Source organism: Canis lupus, chromosome 1 (genome assembly GCF_003254725.2).
Source record: "Canis lupus dingo isolate Sandy chromosome 1, ASM325472v2, whole genome shotgun sequence".
NCBI classification, from domain to species: domain Eukaryota; kingdom Metazoa; phylum Chordata; class Mammalia; order Carnivora; family Canidae; genus Canis; species Canis lupus.
In genome coordinates this window covers 105,397,569-105,411,584 of record NC_064243.1, presented here as the reverse complement: position 1 = coordinate 105,411,584, position 14,016 = coordinate 105,397,569, and the positions used below count along the sequence as shown (strand labels likewise).

The 14,016-nt window shown below is 48.5% G+C and overlaps 1 long non-coding RNA gene across 1 annotated transcript; it reads left to right on the top strand.

The window, feature by feature from the left end:
- The first annotated feature begins 1,155 nt into the window (after positions 1 to 1,155).
- Positions 1,156 to 13,178, top strand: LOC118352936 (uncharacterized). The gene is made up of 3 exons (XR_004810905.2): positions 1,156 to 1,912; positions 5,591 to 5,623; positions 11,451 to 13,178. It is a non-coding gene; the product is annotated as an uncharacterized LOC118352936 (long non-coding RNA).
- Positions 13,179 to 14,016: the final 838 nt, after the last annotated feature.

The window sequence follows — 14,016 nt, the reverse complement described above, 5'->3', positions numbered from 1 at the left end:
AAGACCTAGGCAGAGGGAGAAGCAGGGAGCCTGAGGGGAGCCTGATGCAGTACTCGATCCCAGGACCTCAGGATCAGGACCTGAGCCGAAGGGGGACGCTCAACCACTAAGCCACCCAGGCGTCCCCTTTCTCCATGATTAAAAACAAAAAATGCACCCCAAATCTAATTCTTTCTGTCCCTCCTCTGTGAGCTGATCATGCCCACCTCCTACTCTCTCTGAGCTCCTGTCACTCGGGCTCTGCCTCTCTGACCACCTGTCTGTCTGCTCCCTCTGTGGGTTCCTGTTTCTCTCCATGCCTCCCTCTTTCTCTCTCTTTCTCTCTTTGTGTCCATTTCTGTCTGCTTCTCTCTGGCTCTGTGTCTGTCTCTTTATTTCTGACTTGGTCTCCCTGACTTTCTTACTAAGTCTCTCTCTCTTCCTTTTTCACTCTCCTGTGTGTTTCTGCCTTTGTTTACTTTGTGTTTCTCTGTTTCTCCCTGTTCCTGCCTGGCTGTTTCTCTTTCTCTGTATCTTTTTGTCTCTGTCTCTGTCTCTGTGCATCTTCTTCTGAGGCTCCATCTCTGTATGTGTTTTTCTGACACCCTCTCTCATTTGCTGCTTCTCTCTGACTGTTTTCTGCCTCCGAGTCCTGCTTTCTCCCTGCTGGTCCATCTCATCCAGCCTGTCCTGGAGCTTTCCCCTGCAGGACACCAAGTCCTCACTCCCTGGGTTCCCCTGGGAGGCAGGGAGTGAGGAACCATGGCTAGGTTGGGTCTTGCCTGAGCCTGGCTGTCAGGGAGAAGGCCAGTTTGGGGCCCAAGTAAGAGGCACCCCGCCCACCTCACCAGGGCGGGGCTGCGTCTCTGACGCTGTTGCCAGGAGCCTGGCTGCCTGGTGTCTGGCTGTGTCAGGATGATGGATCCCCCGATGGGAGCTGAGCCCAGAGCAGGAGGGGAGGGAGATTCCTCTACCCCAGGGTGGAGGTGGGGGCAGCCCAGGCTCCACTCAGAAGCCGGGCATTTGGCTGCCCAACCCCCACCCCACCCTGCCCGGGTGGAGCAGCTGTATAAAACCAGATGTTTCTAAAACCAGAGTGTGAATGAGGAAGGAGGGATCAGGGCTTTAAACCCCAATGGCTTCCTCTTCCAGGATCCAGGAGACCAGGCCCCCAGCCCCTTCCTCCCTCAGACCCAGGAGTTAGGGCCCCCAGTCCCCTCATCCCTCAGACCCAGGGGTCCAGAACCCCAGTCCCTCCTCCCTCAGATCCAGGAGCCCAGACCCCTAGTCCCTCCTCCCTTCCAAAAGTCCAAGCTCCCAACCCCTTTCTCCCTCAGATTCACATGTCCAGTGTCCCAGAATTCCTTGCAGGGAGAGATGACCATGGCTGGTAGTAGCCAAGACAAGGACAGATGAAACCAGGCACTCCCACAGGAGGCAAGAGGTAGTGGCAGGATCACCTCTAGCTCCCCTCACTGACAGCCATCTCTTCCAGAACCCTCCACTCCAGTGGAGGCTGATCTCTCTTCCGTGCCCTGGGTACACAATGGCCCTCTCAAGATTTCCAACCTCACCAGAAAACATCAGAGTTTGGTTTACAGAAAACCAGGACAGAAGGGGTGAAGAGTAGGGAGATAATAAGGCAGATGTGGAGAAAGGGCAGAAGAAAAGAATATTTGTTCACTATAGGGACATCTCCTGCACCGCTGGTGGGCCAGGCTCTCGGCTGGGTGATGCCAGGCACACAGAGATGACTCAGACCTGGGCCCTGCCCTTGTGGAGATGCCAATCTTGCGAAGGAGACAGCTGTGTAAACAGAGGATCAAAGAGCAGTGCAAGGATGCTTTAACCCAGCTGGAGAATCAGGGTGGGCTTCCTGGAAGAGGTGATGTCCTAGAGGAGCAGAATCCTAACCAATGAGGAGTTAGCTAAGGTAAGGGTGGGGATGTGGCTGGTGGTTCAAAAGTGGAGTAGAAGGGCAGGCAAGGGGATCCCTGGGTGGCGCAGCGGTTTGGCGCCTGCCTTTGGCCCGGGGCGCGATCCTGGAGACCCGGGATCGAATCCCACGTCAGGCTCCTGGTGCATGGAGCCTGCTTCTCCCTCTGCCTGTGTCTCTGCCTCTCTCTCTCTCTCTGTGACTATCATAAATAAATTAATTAATTAAAAAAAAAAAAAAAAAAGAAGGGCAGGCAAGGCAAGCAATGTCCTGGTCAGCAAAGTACAGGTGGGTTGATGTTGTAGAGGCACTGGGCTAGGGGTGGGGTGCATAGCAGGGTTCACCCCATGCAGGGTTTTGATGGGCAGATTTGGGGGTCAACATTTGGTTCTGAGGGTGCAAGGGAAGGCTGGGAGCGGAGGCTGTGCCAGACAAACTGGATGGAGAGATCAGGGACTCCTGGCAGGGGTGTCTGAGTGGCGAGGTTCTATCAGGGTCTTCTCTGAGCAAGTCTGAGCTGGGATGCAGGCAGTAGCTGCGGGGCTGGAGCAGAGGCCCCTGAGAACTTGGAGGAGCGAGGAGACCAGCTCACTGAGCGCCTTCTGGAGACATCTGTCTCATTTCGGGGGCAGGTCCCCCTTCTCCATGGTTACTTGTCTCCTGAGGAGCTAGGAAGAACAAGGGCCCCCAGGAAATAACCTGAGGAAGTGATGGGGTTTTGTTAAATACCTGAGTCCAGGCACATCCGGGCAGGGATCTGCCTGGTGTCCTGAGTGGGAAGGAAGTGCTTTGGGAGAGTTAGAGGATGGGGGCAAGGGGTGGGAGGATGGAGGGAGAGGAGGAATCAGAGAAGGAGGGGAGAGGGGAAGAGGGAGGCTGGCTTACCTGGCCAAAGGTGTCTAGATGGAAACCGCCCCCCCCTTCCTGTTCCCCTTTACCTCCCTTTGCTCTTTTCTATTTTGCACTGCATTTTTCACCTTCCTACATGAACTATAAGTTGCCCACGTTTTGCCTTCCTCGTGTATTGTGCATCCCTCTTGTCAGGAGGCAGGCTCCATACAGGCAGTGGCCTTTGTCTCTACTGTTTCCTCAGGATCTGGACCTGAGCCTGGCACATAGTAGGTGTTCAACAAACTTGTGTCAGACGAATGAGTGAGATCCTGATGGAAGACAAAATGGTAGATGGAGAGAGGAAAGAGAAAGAGGAGGAGGAAGAGGAGAGAAGAGGAAGGAACTGGGTGGATGGAGAGAGGAGGAAAGACAGGGCTGAGGGGAGAGGACAAGGGAGAGATCCCAGTGCAGGGACCCTCCCCCATCCCTGTCCAGCTACTGTCCAGCTACTGGAGGGGCATCCCTAAGTGCCAGACCTGAGAGGGATGGGATTCAGAGCTCCAGGGAGGAGGAGGGACCCTAGCCAGGTGCCCCAGGATCAGCAAAGATCCAAATCTGGAAGCAGACTGCCTCTGGACTTCGGGGAACTCAGAGAGAGGGCTTGGGTCCCAGCCCTGTTGGCAGCACAGCAGCCCACAGGGTCTTTCCTCCTCCACTCCCCCCCACTTCATTCTGGGAAACACCTAGGCCTCTAAGATTCAGCAGAAATCCTGAGTCGGGGGTGGAGGGCGTGGGGGGGGGGGGGCTGGCCAGAGACTGCGTGTCCTCCTTCTGCCTCTAGGAGGAAGCTGTGAGGCCACGAAGGGTGGGGGGCGGGGTTGGCCTGCCTGCCCTTAACCCTGTCCTGGCAGCTGGGGACACCTCATCCCAGCCTCCTCTGCTGCTCCTGTTTGTGTCCCTGGAGGAAACAGAAACAGAGAGACAGAGAGAGGGAGAGGGAAAAGAAGGAGACTTATTTTTCTGAGAGTTCTATCCTCTCCCAGGGAAGCAAGAGAGAGGTCTCTTTTTACAGAGAGGGAGCCTGAGGCCCCAAGAAGAGCAGTTTCATAGCCAGTGTGATCCAGCTGGGAGAGGCAGCAGAAAAGGAGGTCACCGAGGGAGGAAGGGCTGGGGGCTGGGCCTCTGGGTCTGGGAGGAGGGGCTGGAGGCCTGGGGACCTGGACTCCTGGGTCTGAGGGAGGGATCTGCACTCCTGGGTGCTGAAGAGGAGGCCTGGGGATCCACTTTGTTCTGAGCTCTGACAGAAAATTTTGTGAGACCCAAAATTTACTCCTGCTCACATGGCTTTGGCTCTGTGTGTCTACCACTTCCTTCTGGAAGCAGTCCACCGTGAACCTAAGTCCACTTTCAGCACAGGCCAGGGCCTGGTGAGCTTCCATGGAAGGAATACAGCTGTCTGAGTCAGAAGACAGATGGGAGGATGTGGAGTCAGAGGGACAGTCTGGGGCCCTCAAGGAGGAAGCAGTTACTTGTGTGTTCTTGGCAAGGAGCCATTTCATTCCCCTGAGCCTCTCTTTCCTCATCTGTAAAATAGGAATATCTCAAGTTGTCCCTTCAGATTAAGGGAGAAAGAGCATCTGCCTGGCACACTGCAATTTGAGATATGTGTCAACTGTTCCTGAACCTGCAGTATGAGGATCTCCATGAATGATTCCGGTGGCAACAGGGGACCCTTCGCCTGCCCTGGCCACCTCAGTTGTGATCTGGGAAATCAGCCAGGTAGGGTCTGGGAGGGGCCCATGGTCTGGAGTCAGCTGCACCTGGGTTCCAAGGCTGGTGGCCTTAGGCAAGTCATGTCCAACCCTGGCAACATGTCCCTCTTCCACCCACAGACAAGGAGAGCCCATGACCACACTGATGGGCATGGATGGAACTGTGCTGGCCACAGAGCGAATCTCTGGGTCCCAGCTTTCTCATCTCTGGAGGAGGGTGAAAAGACCTGGCCACTCCAGACTATTTCAAGAAGCTTGGAAAAGTTGGTGGAGTGGACAGTGTGTAGCACAGATAGTGTGCCATGAAGGGGTGCTCCTGTGGGCTCCATATGGAAGAAGTTGGAGGAGCAGAGGCCTGTAGCCCTTCTCTCTGTAGTCAGTGCTGCAGGCGCCCGTCTTCTGGGGGCTCCGACCGCAATGCTGGGAGATGAGGAAAGGAAACCACGCAGCCTCTACTTGCTGTCTACTGCCAGCACTAGGCTGTGGGCTTACACCCCAGCTCTTATCCTGGCCCTTGTGCCTCTGATGCCAGGGGGGAGTTCCATCTTCCAAAAGATGAAATGAGCACTCAGAGAGATGATGAAGGAAGGTGCCCAAGAGCACATGACCACCAGCTACTCTGGGCAGCACCTCGGGAAGTCCTACCCATGGGCCTGTGGGCACCACAGCATCCCAGTCATCCCACCCCCTTATATTCTGTCTCCGTGAGTTCAGGGCCCCTGGAAATGGTTTGAACAAATGTCCCAGATGGTTGTTAGCTTGTGAAGGTTGAAAACCATGGTCCAAGGATTTCAGAGCAGAGTCTGCTGAATGATCCCCTCATCTGCTGATTGCCAAAGGGAGGTGCTGTGGGGAACAAGGATTGAGGATGGGCGAGGGCAGGTCTGAGGGGAAGGGCCATGTCACTGTGGTCTGGATCTCAGAGGACGGAGAAAGCAGAGGGAGGGCATGCCTGTCTCCGGCAGGTGGAAAGAGCCAAAATGGTGGTGACCATGATTTATGCCACACCCTGGGCCACCCACTTCACATTCATTAGCTCTAACTGAAGATCTCCCTCTGATGGTTATTACAGATCCTGTGTTAGAGAAAACTGAAATTCAAAAAGGTAAGTGAGGGAATCCCTGGGTGGCTCAGCGGTTTAGCGCCTGCCTTTGGCCTGGGGCGCGATCCTGGAGTCCTGGGATCGAGTCCCACGATGGGCTCCCAGCAAAGAGCCTGCTTCTCCCTCCTCCTGTGTCTCTGCCTCTCTCTCTCTCTCTCTCTCTCTCTCTGTCTCTATGTCTATCATAAATAAATAAATCTTTAAAAAAACAAAAACAAAAAAAACAAAAAGGTAAGTGACCCATCTAGGGTCACACAAGTAGCAGAAGAGCTGGGATTTGAACATGGCTTTTACAGAATGGGAAGTCCATGTGCTTTCTGCACTGCCCTGTGCTGGTAAATGTTAACATCTGGCTCCAGAAAAAAAAGTATGCTGTATATAAAGACAATGTGTTTACAATAAAAGATTTTCTGATTATAAACGATAGGTGGCACACAGTTACCAATAATAATACAATACGTAGGGCAGCCCTGGTGGCTCAGCGGTTTAGTGCAGACTTCAGCCCAGGGTAGGATCCTGGAGACCCGGGATTGGATCGAGTCCCATGTCGGGCTCCCTGCATGGATCCTGCTTTTCACTCTGCCTGTGTCTCTGCCTCTCTCTCTCTATGTCTCTAATGAATAAATAAATAAAATCTTTAAAAATAATAATAATAATACAATACACGATACTCTTTGTTGTAAAATCCATACAACTATAGTTTCAGGAGACTTGCTATTTCTTGAAAAACCCAGCACTGATTTTTATAATTCTGTCGCCAACAGTAATATCACAATATCAGACTGCAAAGGAATATTTGATTATTACCTAATCCAGCAAAGACATAGCTCATGTCACTGATGAACGAGTATAGGTCTGACATGAATGTTGGGTGGTATTTTTACTTACATTAATGAGAGAGACAAACGTGAAACAAAGATATTGGAACTTGATTTGTTCATCCACTATAGCAAAGAAATTAGGAAGTGATGGATTTTAAGAATTTGTTGTCTTTTTAAAATGTGACTTAATTTTATATGGTAGATTTCTAATAATGGCTATAAATTCCTGAAATTTTAACAACTGTCTCTTTGTGAGAACGTATCTGAGACCTAAGACCTCCACCATGTCAGATTCCAGAAATCATGGTCTCTGCCTACTTTGAGGCTTGGGGGACTGAGGCCATCTGTAGCCTGTGGAAACAATACTGCCTATAGTGGGCATTTGTCTGTGGTGGTCTCTGCCTCAGGCACTAACCAGATGCTTCAGGTCACTGACGATTGTGCTTGGAACCCAGATATTTCTGTGTGCGCGGTGCTGGTGTTTCTCACAGCCCCTCTGTGTGAATGAGGTGGGGTGGGGAAAGGTTGGAAATGATTTTCACTGTCTTCACTGAGCCCTATGTCAACTCACCCACCTCAACTCTGCAGCTGCAGAAAACCCTGAAAAAACCCTGAAACCCACACTTTACCTTTACCTCTCCCGTGCCAGGAAAGTACTCCCTCTCCCTTTCTCTTCTCTTTGTCCCTGGGCCCCTCCATCCCCTCTTCCTCCCTCTTTTCTTCTCTTTGCCCTCCTTTGTTTTTCTCTCTCAATGAAAATTTTACCAAAGTATAATATATGTACAGAGCATACTTATCATAAATGTACCATCAACAAACGGTCAGAAGATCAAAGAGGACATCTCACCATCCCCTAACCCTCACCCTGTGCATGCAGCCCACCCCCTCCCCTTTGCCCCCATGCCAGAGGCAGTGTCCCAAGTCTAATGGACTCCTGTTTTAAAACTTCATACAGTGCAGGGTGCCTGGGTGGCTCAGGTGGTTAGGCATCTACCTTTGGCTCAGGTCATGATCCTGGGGTCCTGGGGTCAAGCCCCACATTGGGCCTCCTGCTCAATAAGAAGCCTGCTTTGCTGTCTCACTCTCTCTCTCAAAGAAAAAAATTAACATAAAATTTTAAAAATTCATATGGTGCATCCTCTTTTATGCTTTTCTTCTTTTTAAAAAAAGGATTTTATTTATTTAGAGAGAGCAAATGTGCATGAGTGGAAGGAGGGGCATAGGGAGAGGGAGAGAATCTCAAGCAGACTCCCCACTGAGTGCACAGAGCCTGCTGGCAGGGCTTGTCCCATGACCCTGAGACCCAGAGGCCCCCAAATCATCACCAGAGCCAAAATCAAGAGTCGGTGCTCAACTGACTGACCCACCCAGGCACCTCTTGTGCCTGGCTTTTGCTCAACACTATGAGTTTCATCCACAGTTGTGCACACGTGTTGTCATGAGTGGCTCATTCTCATTTCTGTAGAGGAGTACTTTGTTGTGTGAATATTGTGTCTCCCTTCATTCTGCAGACAATCCTCTACAGTGGGATTGTTCACAGACCCATGTTACAGGTGGGAAGGCAGAGGCTCAAAGCCATGAAGTCCTCAGGGCCAGGAGTCTGGGTCCCCAGCTCTCCCCCTTAGTCTCTCTAGAGCTGAGATTCTCTGTTCTCTACCCCTCACAGGATCTATATTCTGAAGAGGCAAAACTTCTCAATCTTCCATGATTTCCAAAGGAGCACAGCTGAGGGGCCAGAAGGGGAAGTAGATCAGGGGCCGCTTGAGTAATAGGAACCAAGCTTTTCCTGATTTCCAAATAGTCAATGATGTGATGCCTGTGTTGGCACCATTTGTGGCTGAGCCAGAGCCTCCTAGAAATCTACATATTCAAGCCCCTTAGCCCCATGCTCCTTTCACGGCCCTGCATGTTAGGTTGATTTGTGATCTTCTGGGCTGAGGACATACAGGTCTCTCTGGTTTTAAAGGTTATCAGAATACACCAATGGCTATCTCACAAATACATTTGTCAAAAGTAGAGAGAAATTTGGGAATACAAAGGCAAACAGGAGAGTGTGAGGGTACTCATTCCTTCATATTCCCTAGGGCCTGTACACGCCAGATTCTGTGGCCAGAACACAGACGCAGACAGGATTCAGAACAGTCTCGATGAGCTCAGAGTGAGGTGGAGAGAGGGGGAGGGGGACCCTCAGTCAGCCTAGAGCAACATAGCCAAGCCTGTGGCCTCTAGCCACATACAGCTCTTTAGATTTAAATGGATTAAAATTAAATTTATAATCCAATTCCTCCACTAGAGATTTAGACTTGGGGCTGGATGCATGGCTGCCATGACAAAGAGTGGGTCAAGGAAGCAGAAAGTGAGGAGTGACTGATTCTGAACCTCATTTCAACATGTGGGGTTTTCCCCACACCACTAAGCAATTCTTTGACAACGGCTGGTGTCCTACAGTTTAACTCAATTCCAATACTATTCACCCTGAGTTAGAGTCACACCCCACAGGTTGGGGGTGGGGGGGGCTCAGTCCCACAGGATTCCTCCTCTCTGCCCGCCCCGTTTCTGATGCCAGGTGCAAGTCCAAATTGTTACCTGCTTCTGACCAACAGGCTATAAATCAGGTTCCCATGACCCCCTCGTTGGGTTCAATTAATTTGCGAGAGTAGTTCACAGAGCTCAGGAAACCTGTTTACTCACTAGATTACCATCTTATTACCAAGGATATTAAAGGATATTAATCAACAGCCAGATGAAGTGAAATGTAAGGAGAGGTCCCAATCAAAGGAGTTTCTGTCCCCATGGAGTTTGGGGGCCGAGCATGGTGGCATGTGAAAGCATTCTGGTTCCCCAAACTGTAAGTTCTCCAAAACCCACCCTTCTGGGCTTTAATAGAAGCTTCATTACATAGTCATGACTGATTAAATCTTTGGTTATGGGGCACCTGGGTGGCTCAGTGGTTGAGCATCTGCCTTTGGCTCAGGGTGTGATCCCCGGGTCCTGGGATCGAGTCCCACATCAGGCTCCCCTGGGGAGTCTGCTTCTCCCTCTGCCTAAGTCTCTGCCTCTCTCTGTGTGCCTCTTATAAATAAATAAATAAATAAATAAATAAATAAATAAATAAAATCTTAAAAAAATAAATATTTGGTCATTAGTGACTGAATTAAATCTCCAGGCCCCTCTCCCCTCCCAGGAGGTGACAGATGGAGTGGGAACTGAAAGTTGGCTCCTCTGGTAACTGGCCTCCATCCTTAGGTGCTTTTCAAAAATCACCTCATTAACATAACATCAACTTCATCACTCCCATCACAGGGAATTCCAAGAGATTTGGGAACTCTGTGCCGGAAACAGGGGCGAAGACCAAATATATATTTCTAATTATAAATCACATGATCACAGACATTTCCACAATTGCTAACACACAAACCACCTACTGACAAAATCACTTAGCTAAGGAAGATAGTGTCTTTGCCCTCCAAGAGAAAAGACTGGGCAAAAGGTATATAGAGAAAACAAAAACTCTATCAAAAACATGCACAAATGGTCATAGTAGCCCTCTTCACGGTAGCCCAAAGGTAGAAACAAGCCAGATGTCCATTAATGAATGGATTGGATGGAGAGACAAAGTGTGGTCCATCCACACAGTGGAATATTACTCAGCCATAAAAAGGAACAAAACACTGATGCTTGCTATAATGTGGATGAACCTTGAAAAGAGAAAGAAGCCATACATAAAAGGTCACATATTATATGATTCCATGTAGATGAAATATCCAGGACAGGCAAATTCAGAGTTGGAAAGCAGATTCACATTGCCAGGGGCTGGGGAATGGGGAATTGCTGTTTGGTGGGTATTGAGTTTCTGTTTGGGGTGATGAGAAAATTCTAGAACTAGAGAGTGGTGATGGTTATGCAATACGAATGTGCTTAATGCCACTAACATATGTACTTAAAATGGTAAATATTATGTGCTATTTTACCACAATTTTTAAAATGTGAAGAAAAACAAAGGTGTACAGACATCTAGTTAATGATTGATTGATGAGAGACAACTCCAGTGACTCACAGTCAGACAGACATGAGCTAAGACTTTCTTCCTCCCATGACTCTCTGCCTGAGGGCTACAAGCCTTGCAAATTCCCGGTCTCAGATCCTACCCTCCTCTCTCTAAAGGGGCATGAGAGCCTCCCTTTCCTCTGCCATTGGGAGAGGTCAGGCACAATATTCAGATGGTTTTCAAAGATAGGCAAAATGGATCTGTGAGAGATAACAATGTGTCATCAAGCATTATATCTTGTGGATTCTGTGCTAGAAGAAATCAGGCTCTTGTCTCTTTGGTTATCCTGACCAGATATAGAAGGGGTGCCCTTCTCCATCCCTTGTGTGGGGTTGATCTTGGGAATGAAGAAGAGCATGGTAGTAATTATAGTCCAAATACGTTGCTGGGGATAAGAGTTAGTTAGATTGGCTGTGCAAAATACATGCTGAGCTCTTGCCAAGAGCTTTACTTCCCTTCTAAACTTTGTGACAGCCTTTCTCAAATGGTTGTCGGAGAATGAAATAGGTTAATACCACAAAACCTGAGCCAGTGCTTGACACACCATATGTACTGAATAATGTTTGGTTTTTAGTTATTTTGCAGTTGAGGAACCTGAAACTTAGAGCATTAAGTTAATTGCCTACTGTCACTCAGCAGCTCTAGCTATCAGATTGTAGCCAAAGTCTCCGTCTGCTCCTGCTCTGTCATCCTGCCTCTGCACCTGAGCTGTCTAGTACAACAGCCATTCACCCCCATATTTTGAGCCCTCAAAACATGGCTAGTATTATTTGAGATGGGCTGTAAGAGTAAAAGCACCCATAAGATTTCAAAGACTTAGAATGTTAAAAAAAACAGTGTGAAACATTTCCTTAGTAATTTTTATATTGACTACATATTGAAATGACAGTTATTTGGCTACTGGAGATTAAGTAAAATATTTTCTAAAAATTAACATCATTTGTTTCTTACTTTTTCAAAGTACCTTCCAGACCATTTAAAGTTACATACATGGTTCATGGTTCTACGGAACTTCAATGCCCTACAGTCTGAAAAGTAACTTGCAGATATTCCTCCGCCCCTCTCTGCCCCAACTAACCACAGAGACACCCTGAGAACTGTTTGTCCTCAAGAATCTTTAAGGCAGTCATTTGCAAAGCAATGAATAAGGAAGATTCTGCAATGACAGGAGAGGATACACTGTGCACCTATTACTCCACCACAGTTTGAGGGTGGACAGGAAGCCTGCTATCTGCAACCAGTACAAGTCATGGTGGCTCCCATTTACTGAGCCTCTTCTACGACGGGCCATCACTTTGCAGCATCCCCACTTTTCCTGCCTCTGAGCTCAGCAAGTTCCAAACTGGCTAAACATCATCATCACCAAATGACAGAAGAAGAAACTCTGGCTTGGAGAGGGGAGGCGACTGCCCTAAGATCTAGGGCTGCAGTTTTGAGGAGGCAGAGCTGAGTCCTGTAGATGGGTCCCATGGAATAGCCTGCACCAGTGTCTTCATGTGGAGACCAGGCATCACTGCTCTGGAAGACTACTGCTTCCCTATTACCCTCATTTCCCATCGTCCATAATAATTCCTTTGGCCCTTCTGCTTTCTCCTTAAAGCCCTGAACCTCCTCTAGCGTGCCCACTCACAGCTGATGCCCTTGCTTTGTACTCCACCAAATCCACCCTTCTGTCTGCTCCTGCATGGCTGTTCTTTGCTTTTGCCTCCGTGACCAACAAGCAAGTACCCCTTCCCAAGACCTATCCTTCTACTTGTCTTCTGAATCTCACCCCATCCCACTTTCTCAAGAACTACCTTCCTTCACTTTCCCCCTTTCTCCTGTAGCAACAATATTTTCTCTCTACTCCATCATTCTCACCTGCACCCCAATATGGTCTAGAACCTCTTATCTTATAAAAAATGTATTCTTTGAGGGGTGCCTACGTGGCTCGGTTAAACATCTGCCTTTGGTTCCCAGGGTCCTGGGATGGAGCCCTGCATTGGGCTCCTTGCTCAGCTCCTTGGGTATCCTGCTTCTCCCTCTTCCTCTGCCTCTGCCCCCACTCTCCCCTGACGACTCATGCTCACTCTCTCTCTCTCTCTCAAATAAATAAAAATAAAATCTTAAAAAATATATATTCTTCTACTCCACATCCTTCTTTAGTTTCTAACAAATTTCTTGGCTCTCTTTCACAGCAAAACATACTGAAGGAATTCTGTATATTCACTATTTTTATTTCTTCACCTTGCATTCCTCTATAACTCACTCCAAAGAGTCTCTTGTCCCCACGATTATGATGTGCCATGGTGGAGCTCCCCAGTCATAGAGATACATTTGCCACCTGGACTTTCCACAGACTGTTGTACTGGCTCTGGACAGTCATAAGTTCTGGTCTCCTGCGAAGAATAAAGACAGTCATCCTAAAAACATTATTCCCAAGACCCTGAATCAATTAGGGTGCTTTCAGTTATAAGTCATTTACAGTTTATAATTACAACTAACAATGTCTAAACCCAACACAACATTTATGGTCTACTTTACAAGAATTTTGGCAAGTTAGGTTCTGTCGGAAAAGCACCATCAAGAACCACATTTATTTTAATCCTTCCACTTTATCATCCCTAATTGGTGGCTTTCTTCCTGGAGATTGCCACCTAATGTCTGCAAGATAGCTACCACAGCTCCAAACTTCACACACAGCATCCCAGGCCAGGAAGATGAGGATGAAATGGGACTCACTGAAGGATTTTTTTTAAAGATTTATTTAATTATTCATGAAAGACACACACAGAGAGGCAGAGACATATGCAGAGGGAGAAGCAAGCTCCCCACAGGGAGCCTCATGTGGGACTTGATCCTGGATCCCGGGATCACACCGTGAGCCAAAGGCAGATGCTCAACTGCTGAGCCACCCAGGCGCCCCTCACTGAAGATTTTTTTTTCACTGAAGATTTTTAATTGGAAGTAGAGCATGTTCAGATTTATGTCTTATAAAAATTTCTTCGGGGTCCTACATATAAGACACATTTTAGAAGGTCCCCAAAGGAGGAAGGGTAACAAGTGTGGATGTGACCAAGAATCAAAAGAAAGTCATAGTTTTACTGGAAATTAAAGTGAAGAATGGCAGAGGGCACTACTATGCATAGAGAAGGACTCAGGTGCTGAGAGAAAACGAGACATGGGACCCCACAGACTAACTCCCAGACAAATTTCCAGGTCTTTGGAAGTCTGGTGTTCTTCTGAAACTGGGCTTCTTGGGTGCCCCTGTATGTCTCCCATAAGCCCTCTTTACTGAAGCATATATGAGTTTTGTTCTTTGCTACCAAATGGCCCAGATTAACACACCAGGATTTGCAAAACTGACAGAAGCAAAGTGACTAAGGTGGAAAAAAGGAGTCCAAGTGGACTGATTCCTGAGTGTCCTCAGTATCTAATCTGTGTAAGGCCAAACAGGAAATGATATTGGGCTTGGCCTTGGTCAGGCAAATTCCTGCCCATGTTTCAAAAATCTCTGACCCTTGTGGTAGCTGATATCTGAAACGGCC